General features: G+C 49.8%; 1 long non-coding RNA gene across 1 annotated transcript; it reads right to left on the bottom strand.

Annotated features, from left to right (window-relative positions):
- Positions 1–2,825: 2,825 nt before the first annotated feature.
- LOC140700968 (uncharacterized) lies at positions 2,826–11,247 on the bottom strand. Its single transcript, XR_012079734.1, has 3 exons — positions 11,147–11,247; positions 10,284–10,433; positions 2,826–3,158 (listed from the first exon to the last, which is right to left on the bottom strand). It is a non-coding gene; the product is annotated as an uncharacterized lncRNA (long non-coding RNA).
- Positions 11,248–13,143: the final 1,896 nt, after the last annotated feature.

The raw sequence follows: 13,143 nt of genomic DNA, 5'->3' as shown, positions 1-13,143 counted from the left end.
CGGGTACCCCTCCGGCCACCTCCAGACATGGAATCAACCTCCCTCGTCCATCCCTGGAGGGTGAGGGCAACAATGCGAGACAGCATGGGAGACCATCCAGAATCAGCCAAAGAGAAGACCTACCCCCGTCCTGTCACCAATCAGTGGTGTGATTTTGGTGGGTAATTTCCCCATACTGAGCCTATTTGGTGCCTGAGGTTTCCCGTCTGTAAAATAAGGATAACAAGACTCCTTCGACAGACATTGCGAGGATTAAACATGTCTGGTCCAGCACAGACGTTAAGTAAGTGATATCCACGAACATGGATAGAGAACTAGGTTCAGGTGAGGTCCTCTGGTATTGCCTCCTGCCATTCCCCATTACATCTTTGAAGAACAGGATGAGGAACAAGACATGGACATTTGGGGCCATCAACGAGGGGATGGGCAGTCTGGGGTCATGAGCAGTGGGCAGTCGGTGGGCAGAGGCTGGCTGACCACTTGGTAGAGATGCTTTGGAGGGCTTCTCTCCATGGGCAGGGAGGTGAATCTGATGGCTTCTGATATCCCATTCTATCTGTCCTATCTGAATCATCTCTGTTCTCCCCTGAATGTCAATGTCTGCTCAAATGACTTGAATTGGATCAAATTGAGGACTGGGACCACCCTGCTTAGGCTCCATGATGCAGTTGTGTCCCCAGCAGGGGCTCCGCAAAGACTCTGAATAGTGATAATGAGAACAGATTGACAGAATGAGCAGTGAAGAACTGACAGCGATAGGAAATAATTCATCCAGGTCACTGTAAGAGTGATGTACTGGACCCCCTGCCAAGCCCTCGGCACCTGGCTGAGGGCTGGGGTCCCCAAGATGAGTACAATGGAGGCCTTGCCTTAGGCCGGGGGAGACAGACATTTTTGGTAGTTTGAGGTGATAAGGCTAAGTCAGAGGTTGATATGAAACACTATGGGAGCAGGAGGAGGGGCCAGCCTGAAGGATGTGACCCCTGAGACAATTCCAAAAGATAAATAAGTTAGAAAGGGTGGTGACAAAGAAAGATAAGTAGGAGAGTCCTCACAGAGAAGAAAAGAAAGAAAAAAAAGAAAAGAAATCAAAAGCATGGTCTACTGGTCTACCTGCCTATTTTGTTCACCATGCTACTCTAACACTTGTCTTAGCATGATGCCTGGCAATAGCAAGTGTTCAATAGACATTTGTCAAATTAATAATAAAGCCAATGCTACATATTACTTATTAATTTAACTTATACTATAGCTCTATGAGGCAGATGACTTTACCGACCTCGTTTCACAGATGGGAAACAGAGGCACAGATAGACTTAAGTACCTTGCTCAAGGTCAGGTGACTTGAAGGAGGTAAGAACCAGCAGAGCTGGGGTTCAAACTGAAGCACCCCACTAGAGCGTGGCCCTACTATGCTCCTCGGCTGCTGGATTAGAGTCCACCCTAATGATCTCATTTTAACTTTATTGTCCTTTAAAGATTCTATCTTCAAATACATATTCTGAGGCCCTGAGTTGTTAGGATTCCAATATATGAATTTGGTTATGGGGGAGGACAAAATTCAGCCCATAATAAGGGGGTTCTGGGGATAGGTGGGGGAAGAAGCTAGAGGGGTGGGTAGGGCTTAATCCTGCTGGATCTTTGCATGGAATGGATATATTGGGCTACATCTGGAGATACAGGTACCAGAACCTCAGCAGGACAACTAGGGTGTGACAGGTGCTTGCAGAGTGTTCCATATCCAGGTGACTTCAGTGGGACAAATGTCTCCAATGGGTGCCCGCTGCAGCTGAAAATATGAAGTTGGTTGTAACAGCAAACCTCACCATCATGCAATTCTACACGTTTGCTTTGGCCAGGGAATACATGGATGAATCCTTTTAAACTCTAACACATGCACATTTGAAAATCTAGTAGGGTTCACAGAACATTGTAAAATTAACCAAACCACCCCAACTCCAAATTAAATTGATAAATGTACAGTTAAACTAGAAGGCATCACTAATTACAAAGCAAGGAGAGAAGCAGTTGAAAACCACAACTCAAGACCACCCTGCTGACTCACTGATAACGGGGCATCTTTCCCCCATGACATGGGGGAATTGACCCCGTTCTGCGTGAGCATGTGCACAGTAGGAGCTGTGCGATGCTGTCAAGGGTGCGAAGCAGCAGATCCCTTAAAAGAAAGATGAATCTTAACCCTGAGTTCATGGTCATTGAGGAGGTTAGGAATAAATAGGTCTTAGTCTCATGTCAAAACAAAAAAGAGCGTGGAAACCTGAGCCTTTTACCTGGAAGAATAAAAGGAAAGATCTGCATTATGAATTTGTTCCTGGCCCCTCAATTGACCCCCCAGGTCTCCCAGTGAGCTACAAACAGTACTTTGAAAATCCTTGTGGTAGAGAAATATTTCAGATCTACCACTCCCTGGCCTGCACCCCAGGACTATCCAACATAATAGGCCCTGACACAAATTGAAAATATTTAAACACATTAAACACATCCTTAGTAAGAGATGTGAGCACTTCCTAAGTCCATATTTTAAATCTCAGAGAAATTGAATGGCAACCTTGAACAATTCACGTCAGCAGAGAGAGTTCTAGACAGAGAGACGGAAGGCCCAAGTTCCATTTGTCAGTCCAGACCCAGCTCAGCCACAAATCAGCTACATCGGAGACTTCTCCTACCTGTAAACGTGCTCATTTACTCAATGCACAGCTAAAGTTCTGTGCTCCTATGGAATATCTTCTATTACATGTTTTACTCTTTTCCCCGTTCACTCCTGAATTAGTTATCTACTGCTACATAACAGATTATCTCAAACGTCAAGGCTTAAAACAACACACTTTTATTGTATCAGTTTCTGTGGGTCAGGAATCCAGGTGCAGCTCAGACGGGTCCTCTGGCTGAGGGTGACAGCTGGGGCTGTGGTGTCATCTTAAGGCTCAGCTGGGGATGGATCTGTGTCTAAGCTCATGCCAGTGGTCATTGGCAGGATTCAGATCCTCATGGGCTTTGGGACTAAGGGCCTCAGTTTCTGATGAGCTGTTGTCCAGGGATCTCCCTCAGTTCTTTGCTATGTGGGCCTCTCCATTGGGCAGCTTACAACATGGCAGCCAGCTTCATCAGAGCGAGCAAGGAGGGGCTGAAGAAAGTACCTGCAGGACAGAAGTCACAGTCTTCTGTAGCCTCAGAAGTGACGTCCCATCACTTTTGCCCTATTCTACTCATCAGAAGTGAGCGCTAAACCCAGACCACACTCAAGGGAAGGGGATTACACGAGGTGTAAAGGCAGGAGATGGCAACCACTGGGGACCGTTTTAGAAACAGCCTACCACCCCTCCCCTCTCCACCATTCTCCTGGCCTCACTGGGTCACCTGAGACCTCAGCTCTCCTTCTTGGACTTTTACAAGATGCTCCATTAAAAAGGGGTTGAGAAGTGGGAAGTGAAGACTTGGAAGAACATGAAGTAGGTCAGCCAAGCAAACCGCAGGGGGTAGGTGCACTGGGAGAACGATGCACGGAAAACCGACAACAGATGTAGCCCCATTACTATTAATGGGAGTTGCTTGAGCTAATTATCCCATGGGCATTGTGTCTTAATAATGGGGGAAAAGGAGGTGTTTGAGGCACATCTGATTCAAGTCTTTCTTGTGCTTCATGAGACCTCTTGGCTCCAAGTTTCAGGAGCGCTGGAGGAAGGTGTCACCACAGGAACAAAACACCTTAATCTGTTCTCTTGAGCTCAGGATTTAACAACTTCAGGAAGAGAAAAAACAAACAAACAAACAAAACCCCCAAAGCCTCTTTAAGAAGGTTAATGGGAGGAGTTCTCTCCATGCTATAGGAGTGTCATTTTCTTGTTGTGGAGATTTAGGGATAAGTTGGATGCTTTGTTCGATGTGGAAGGAAAAAGCGGTGTTTTTGCGATCTTCCCTGTTGTCTTGTTTTGAACCAGGGGCATGAAGGGGCTGGGGACTCGGAGAGCAGAAAGCAAGAAGCAGTGGAATTGCCTGAGATCCACTTGACACATGAAAATATTCAGCTGAAGGTTGAACTGCAGCATGTAGTTTGGCCTCATGAGTGGGGCCATCCTACAGCCCCCAGTGGCAGGGCATGGGTAGGCCAGGGCCAGGACCAGGGTGAGGCATCTGGGGGCACAATTTTTAAGAGGTTCTCACTCTCAGAAGTACAGAATGACCGTAGTCCCCGCCCTGGGGCAGACTAATTAGTCCTGTGATTATTGGTTCAGTGTTAATCTCTCCATCTGCATGGATACTCCATGTCTGTTTTTGTTCACCACTGTGTTTGCAGTGTTCCCTCTGGCACTTATTTGTGGGATGAATGAATGAATAATCAAGGACTCAATCAATAACTCTCCACTGGGTGAGATTCCATTTATCTGTCAAGACCCAGCTCAAAGGCTGTTTCTTGCTGAAATCTTGCCTATTGCCCGGGCAGCGTTGAGGACCCCTTGTTGGGTTCCCATCACACCCCGTACTTCCTACCCTAACAACCACCACGGCACACCTGTTGACACACTATATGATGGTGCTTAAGAGCTTGGGTTCCAGGTTGTACTGCCGGGATTCACATCCTCACTCCGTCTCATTGGCTCTGTAACCTTGGCCAATTCCCTTAACTTCTCCGGACCTCAGTTTCCTCATTTGCAAACTGGGGCTAATAATAGTTGTGTCATAAGGACTAAAGACGTTAACACATGTCAAGCATATCATTAATACAAGCACTTAGGATGTGGCCAAACACATAGTAAGTACTCAATGAAAGCTGGCTGTTCCCTGCACCCGCTCACTTTTCACCCTGCACTGCAACTATCTGCTAACCTGGATTGTGAACTTCAACTTAGTCATTTCACTATCCTTTCTCCTGTACATCCCAGTTCACTGAGGGGGCCACTTTGCCTGAAGGGGACAGAACAGAGCCTTGAACTCTGAGAGTCGCCCTGTGGCCTCTTATCTCCCCACTTCCATTCCCTAGCATCCCACATGGTACAGAGCCCTTGGCCCCTGGAGATGCGAAGAGGGTTCTGGGCCCCTGTTCCTACCTTCCCACCCCCTCATTCATCTTGATTAAGGAGTCCTTGCACTGGAGTTAATTTTCTTGTAGATGCCTATCAGTCATGTAGCAGGGAGTCTCTCCCAAGCTAATGAGGAATCACAGTCTTGTCATGTTATTACTCAGCTAATTAGTACACAGACTTCTTTGGGGCAGGTGGGGGCAGGGGAGAAGGTCAGGGAAGATATCAGGAGAAAGGGAGAAAGTTGAATTTTCCAGGGTGATTGGGGTGGATGGTGAGTCTCACAGGAGATGCGGGGAACATCAGGCTCCCGGCTTCTCCTTCCCCTGGACTGGTCCCTGCAGGTCAGGCTGGGCATAGGGGGCATCCCTAACTCGAGCCCAGTGCCCCATGGAGGGGGACACACAACCCCCTCCCCACCCGGTCCAGGTTGTGAGAGCCTGGGTTGGGGGATCCAAAGTCCTAGTGAGAAAGGCAGAGGCCAGCTAGGCAGCTCTCCAGGGTCCGGGGCTGCAGGAGGGCTATGTGGCTGCAGGCAGGGACGATTGTCAAGACTTGGCTGGGAGACTAGGAAACCAGAGCAGGGGCAGGGCTCTCATTGCATCACCTGTCTTCTCTGGGCAATTCGTCCTTCTGCTCAAGATTCAAATTCTAAAGAAGGAGATGGGTTCCCTGCCTGCCCCTCGAGGAATGGAAGGTGGGGCCGTTGTGACAGCCCCATAGACTGACATATTACGGAAGGGTTAATTTGTCCAAAAGGAATGGGGCCCTGCGAGGGAGGGGGAAGTTATGAGGGGCAGACAGGGAAAAATGCCCTTTCTGCCGACCTCCTGAGCAAGTTTCCTTCTTTCATTCAACAAAGAAAGGTGTATTAGGCGCCCACAGGATACTGGCACCTTGGGGAGACCAGAAGCAGCCTCATGCATCTCCCAGGCATGGCACACTCTGGAGGGCACATGGGTCACGAGGTCCAACAAGAGATGGGCAGAGATCTTCAGTTTGGGTGTTGTGACATCCAGGACAATTCCAAATCCCAGTGGGGTCAGGGCCAAGAAAGCAGCACAGCCCAGCGGGTCAGGCGGGTCTTGGCTATTGGCCACATGATGTGGAAGTTCATGTCTCTGGGTCTCACTGTTTTCCTCCGTAAACGGACTATTTGTGATGAAACAGGATGCTGTGTATTGTGTATAGCAAAGCCTGCCACATTGCAGGTGCAGGATCCAGAATTAGGTCCAAGGAGTTCATTCAAGGCTCTATCAGGAACTAGTGCAAAAGATCAGATTTCAAGAAGGAAGCCCACCAAAGACAGGATGAGGTAAGATGGTTCTAGAAGGTTCTTCAGGTTGGAGGCTCTAGGAGTGTGTCGACTGACTTAAAGATGGGTGTAAACTAAGCTGGCAAAGCCGTCTTCCTGACTAGATGTCAGTGACCTCGGTGTGGGGCGTGTGCTTCCTCCATCAGACTAGGTACTCTCCAGGGAGGGATCATGCTTCTGTTTGATTCCTTTCCCAGCTGCTTCTTAGTTGTGAGGCCTAGGGTAAGTGAATTAGCCTCTTTGAGCCTCAGTTTCCAAATCTATAAAATGGGATAATGGCACATCCACTGTAAAATGTGCATGTAAGCCTACATGAAGTGGTTAGTAAGTGTTCACCAGGGCATTGATCATCCATTGCTGCATAGCCAGTCACTCCAAAACTTAGAAACTTAAAACAACATTTGCTATCTCAAAAGAATCAGGGTCTGGAACCCAAGTGTGGCGTAGCTGGGCCTCTGGCTCAGGGAGTCTCCCAGGTTGTCACCGGCCAAGGCTAAGGTCACGTCAAGCTCTACTGGAAGAGGAGCATGGGGCCTCTCCCTAGGTCACCCCTTCTTGAGGTGTTGGACTGAGACCTCAGCCCCTCATGAGCTGTCGCACCGCTGTCAGCCTCCCTCAGTTCCCCACCATGTGGGCCTCTCCATTGGGCAGCTCACAAGGTGGCAGCTGGCTTCTTCGGAGCCAGCAAAGGAGGGGCCGGAGAAAGTACCTGCAAGGTAGGAACCACAGTCTCTTGTGATCTAATCTCAGAAGTGACATCCTATCACGTTTGATTATTCTGTCCATTAGAAGCCAGTCACTTGGCCCAGCCCATGGTAAGGGGAGATTCCACAGGTGTGGACACCAGGAGGAGGTCATCATCGGGGACCTCCATGCCTGGCGAGGGGGTGGGGCCGTGGGGAAGGGTCGGGAAAGGGGGCTCTTAGCCTTTTCCTTCACTGTGCATCCCCAGCACCCAGAGAAATGCCAAGGGCACTTGTCCAGAGAATCAGGGGGCTCCCTCAGGGCAGAGGCTGGATAAGAAGGGGCCTCCTCTCCCCTCTGTATTCCTCCAAGCACCCAGACAGGGTTTTGTAGCCCAGAGCCCAGAATAATCCCCCCGGGAAAGCTTTCTCCACCCAGAGAAGCCGGTGGTTGCATTGCAGTGGTTTGCTCTGACCTTGTACTCAGAGGGAAGGCAAATTCTCCTAGAAGGAGATGTGTGAAAATTGGGTTTGCTGCCAGGGTCAAACTTTGCAGCGCTTTATCCCGGCTGTCACCTGCGTTTGAAATAGAGAGTGTTTCTCCAACTGGTATCTCTCACTCATGGCCCCTCCCCATGGAAATTGGAGCCGGTGAGCCTCAATCGGTACCCTGTACTTCCAGCCATTTCTATGTCCAACCCCTGGCCCAGGCCACCTTCATCTTTCTCTCCATCCCTTGCAGTGGCCTCCTAACTGGTGTCATCATATGCACCCCCGGGCCCCTCCTTTTTTTTTTCATGCAGCAGCCGGAGAAGTCTTTCAAAAATGCAAATCAGATCACATCATTCTCCTGCTTAGAGCCCTCCAATGGCTTCTCGTCACGTCATTCTGGAATAAGATTCCAACTCCTACCCATTTTCTGGCCCTGCCTCCTCTCCTCTTGCAACTCACCTCTTAAAACTCGCCCCAGGCACAGTCAGCCAGTACCTGCAGCACAGGAGGCTCTTTTCTCCGATTCTTCCCTCTCCTCTTCGCTGTGCCAGCTCCTTCTGATCCTTCTTATCCCGCCAAATTGCCACCTCTTCAAGGAAGCCTTCCCTGATTCCTCTATGTCCCATGATTATTGTTCACATAGTCTTATTTAATTATGTCCTGGTATGGATCACAATCTATAATCATTTTGGTTAGTCACTAACCTGTTTATTGTCTGCTTTCCATCGGGGCCAGGAGGATGCCTGATTGGTCACAGCTTTATCTCTCCAGGGCCCAACATGATGTAGGACAAGTAATTCCCTTTCTGGAGGATAGCAGCAGTGGTCCCAGGGTTCCTTTCTGCCTGCAGGCTCACCTCCTCCAGTCTCCCCTGTACACAGCCACTGGCTGAATCCAGGTAAAGCATAGCTCTGAGCATTCCCATCTCTAGCCTTGACTACCCAATGGTAAATAGGGATGCTTAGTGTCAGGTTCAAAGTTGGATCCAGCCAATCATTTCCTAACATTCCCTTACATGTATTCCATGCTCTGGAATAAATATTTGCTGGTTTCTTGAACATTCCCTGCCCTTTTCTCTCTCTGGGCTTAGGCTGGCATTTCTCCCTTCTCCTGGAAAGCATTTTTCTCCTTTGGAGGTGGAAGTGCGGACTCATTGCAGCTCAAGTCACCTCCCCCAGGAAGTCATCCCTGCCACCTCTGCTGGTGAAGAAGGAGGAACCTGGGATTTGGAATCAGGCCTGAATTCATGTCCCTGTTCTGCCATTTGCAGTGCGTGGCCTTAGGCAAGTCACCCCATGTGTCTGGACCTGTTCAGTGGGAAGAGTCCCCGCCATCAGGGTTGTTGAATGAAACATATTATAAGAAAGTGCCTGGCTCAAGGCTGATGCAGGATGGACTTCCGGTTGCTGGTGACTCACGATTCCCCCTCACACACCTAATTCTTCCCACAGTGCACTTGGTGGTGGACTTGTCTTCCTCTGTCCCTGCCGGCCTGTGAGTCAAGTCTGGGCAGGACCCCTCCTGCTCCCACTCCATTTCCTTACCCGGCCTACCAACGTGCTTGCCTTGTACTGAGCAGGAGAGTCTGTTGAATGCTCTTGCCCTTCTTCTTCTCTGGATAGTCTTTCTTTACAGAGAAAGCAACCTGGTAAATTGTATGCTCATTCATTCATTCGTCCATTCACGTGAACAGAGGAGCCACATTTCATGGCTCTGTGGAACTCACTTTCTAGAATTTTGGAACTGCCATCATTCATTCAGTCAACAAACATCTACCACGCCTGTTGAATGAGTACTGTCACTTCACTAAGGCCTCCCGCTTCCTAGCAGCTGTTAGCAACTGCCAAGGATGTGTGGATCCCCCTTTCTTGTATCTGCAAGTTTTCTGGGCGTTGTTCCTTCCAGCTTTGCTCTGTACCTACAGAGAGGCCCACAAGACGCAGGACCCAGGCAGGCAGAGGACTGTGAATCTGCTACCATCTGCTGCAGCCAGTGAGGATGTCAGGAGTTCCCTGCCTCCCAGGCTCCTTTGTGCCTTCCAGCATCTCTGACCAGGCTCATCACCCTCAGAGGTAGCTGGAGGTGCCTGGCAAACAATCCCACAGGGCCCCTCTCCTTAAAGAGAAGCTACCGTGCAATCTAGCAGCTCCCCTTCTGAGTACGCATCAGAAAGAATTAAAGGCAGAGTCCTGAAGAGAGACTTGGACACCCATGTTCATAGCAGCATGTTCGCAACAGCCAGAAAGTGGAAGCAACTCAAGTGCCCATTGATGGATGACTGGATAAACAAAATGTGGTGTGTCCGTACAATGGAATATTACTCAGTCTTGAAAAGGAGGGGAATTGTAATACATCCTACAACATGGGTGAACCTTGGGTACATTCTGCTAAGTGAAATATGCCAGTCACTAATACACAAATTCTGTATGCCTCCATTTGTATGAGGTACTTAGTCCAGTTCACAGATGCAGAAAGTAGAGGAGTGGTTGCCAGGGGCTGGGAGAAGGGGAGAACGAGGGGCTATTATTTGAAGAACAAGGGGTTATTATCTAACAGGGATGGAGTTTCAGTTTTGCAAGATGAAAAAGTTCTGATGATTGGTTGCACAACAATGTGAATATACATACTCCTGGACCGTACAGTTAAAAATAGTTAAGATGGTAAATTTGATGTTACATATATTTTATCACAATTAAATTTTTTTTTTAAAAAAAAGAGAGACAGGGGAGCAGAAAAGTCCTCCTGGGATCTGACCTTGGCCTCTGAGCGCCACCTCCTCCTGAGGGTCCTCCGGGTTTCACTTCTATTCCCATCCATCTGGCCAATCATCTCCTCTTTCTCAGTAGGCCGAGTGTGGACGCACCTCCCTTCCACGGCTGACTAAGGACATTGCTTCCAGTTTTCCTGAAAACAGAAATAAATTAGAAAGAAAATAGAGAAAAATCAAACCAGAAATAACAGATTTCTGACCCAATAACTACTGACCTGCTCCTACAGATTCTGGGCCCTGCTGACTCCACACAGGCCACCCCCTGACAGACTCCCTTAATGCTCCATTTACAGATCAAGATGATTTTTCCCATCAGTAAAGTGTGCCGGACCCTTAATGAGTCCCTTTTTTTCTCACGGCTGCAGCTAACCTCATCCGCAGACTACGGCCTGCCTCAGAGGTCTGCCCCTGCACTCCCTACCGTGCTTGCGGGGCTCCCTCCTGCCACGCTGATGTCGGTGGCAGTGGGTAATTTTCTGTCCAATCCAGCCTGGTCTCTGGGCCCTTAAACTTGGCACTTGCCCTTCTTGGTTGTGCCTCCACTGGGCCTTCCCAGTCAGAGGGTGTCTTCTCGTCAGCAGCTGTGTCTCCCTGCCCAGGGCTATGGGGCCCGGAAAGCCCTTTTAGGGGAGGGAGGCGGCAGGTGCCGAACCCCTGGGCCCTTGGTCCTCCGGCTCACCTCCATGATGACTTAACCCCTGAGAAGAGAACAGCCTACTTCCCTTCCTGGTCCTCCGTATGCTGGGATGAGAGCTCAAGGGATGAGAGGACAAAGCTCAGCATCCTTTGACCCCTGCCCCGACCTCGACCATCGGAAGCTCTCAGTGCTCTAAAATCCATCTTCTACCTGGGCACACCCCCACCAAAGCCTCTGGTTTCTCTCTCTGACTCTGAAGGCCTGGCCATTCTCCCTCTGCTTCAGCCTGAGCATGATGAATGAAGGCTGGACCCAGGTTCCAGAGGCAGTGACGGCCTCACAAGCTCCCTTCAGGACCACAGGCTTGCTCTTCTGCTGGCATCACAATGGGGCTGCTTAGAGGGTCGCCCCAAGTGACTGCACATCTCACGGCCCAAGTGCCTCGACCATTCCTAGTGGCAGACAGTCAACCCAGAGACTGCGATTCCCCGGCCACGCGAGGAAAGCTTGACACTACCCCTCGTTCAAAGCCGGGCTCCACCTCTCATGACCCCGTGACTGTGCACATCTTCTTTAACCTTTCTGAACTTCAACTGCCTCATCAATGAACAGGAACAGCATCTCCCCCCAGGGGTCACTGTTGCATTCACATGCGATAATATATACGAAGCACCCAGCTCTGTAGCAGATCAATAAACGCTGTTTCCCCGCCTCCTCTCTGTGCTGGGTGAGGCAGCCGGCAATGCCTGTAGCAGCCATTGCCTGTGTTACCTGATACGGTCTTGTACTTGCACTAACCTGCTCCAGATGAACGGCTGGGGAGAAATAATGATAAGCCTCTTATGGTTGTATATTATAGTCACAGAGCCCACTGCAAATTCTTCATCATATTTGTTCTTTAAAAAAAGACCTGGGAGGCTGACCGGGATAGCACAGGTGATCTCATTTTTAGAGACATCGACGGTGAGACCAGAAGAAGGGAGGGTCTGATCCAAGGTCTTGTGGCTGATAAGTAACAGAATTAAGGTGGGAACCCAGACCTGTGCTTTTAAAAAAAAGAAACAACAACAAATTTTGTTCTGGAAAGTTTGCCAAGGCACCGCCCGGTTCTCAGGAGCCACTGAAGGCGCCGTTCTAAGGAGAAGAGGACCAGGGATGCTGGCGAGCGCAGCACATTCCGACCCAGAGAAGCCTGTAACCTGGTTGAACTAATTGCCATGCTCCCTCACACTCACGCCGAGCCTGCCTTCCAGAGAGACCCTAAAGTGCTTCTGATCGCCTCGTACATATTTATATGCCTGCGTGCGCGATAAAAATAAAACCACTTCACCCGCCGCTGAAATGCAGCCACTCGCGGTGTGAAATATGGGGCTTATCGAACAGCCGCAAGGAACGCTCTAGGGAAGAGGCTCCCGTCCATCCCGACATTGCAAGGGGGCAGCTGGAAGGAGGTGGAATTTAATTATCTTGATAAGTAAGTGTCGGCCTCGGAAACAGGAAGACAACTGGTCCCCAGGCACCTAGGATGCCCTCAGGCCTCCCTGGGATGGAGAGCTCGTCTCGCCAGAGGAAATAGGAGAGGAGTATGCATCCCTGAACCTCACTCCCCGAGAGCCAGTCTGCAGGTGTTGTGGACCCCAGCCTGCTGTTCTCCTCCTGGACCCAAGTGTTCTACCATGTACTGCTTCTTCCTCTAAGGGAAGGTGTCAGGAGGCTTCAGTGATCTCATGTCTTGGAACAAGAACCAGCAGTTTTGTCTGTGGTCCATTCAAGGCAGAGTTATGAAGGCATCTTTTTGGAGAAGTTGAGTATCTTTCCCAGTCATTCCCACCTTCCAGTGGTACCTTGACTCTGTTCTGATTGCTGATGCAGAGCCTTGCTCTCGGTTTAGACTTCTGGCTCCTCCCTCCTTTTCTCCTTCCTTCCCTTCCTTCCCTTCCTTCCTCTCCCTGTCCTTTGCCCATCTTACCACCATAGTCTTAATCCCCTGGGGCAAGCACAGAGAAGGCAGCTAATGCTAGTTCCAGAACTAGCTAAAGCTGGGCCTCGGGGCAGGAGCAGGAGCCAGCCAGCCTAAAGGGTGTGCATGGGGTACATGTGGGCAGGGTAAGGGAGATGGGAGTGAGCAGGGTGGGGAGGCTGGAAGAGGGAAGGGTGTTTTAAGCAAAGGGAACAGCATGTACAAAGGTCTAGAATCAAGAGAGCTT

This window comes from Vicugna pacos, chromosome 13, assembly GCF_048564905.1.
Source record: "Vicugna pacos chromosome 13, VicPac4, whole genome shotgun sequence".
Classification (NCBI taxonomy): domain Eukaryota; kingdom Metazoa; phylum Chordata; class Mammalia; order Artiodactyla; family Camelidae; genus Vicugna; species Vicugna pacos.
The sequence above is the reverse complement of the archived record's forward strand: the minus strand, read 5'-3'. Positions and strand labels throughout refer to the sequence as shown.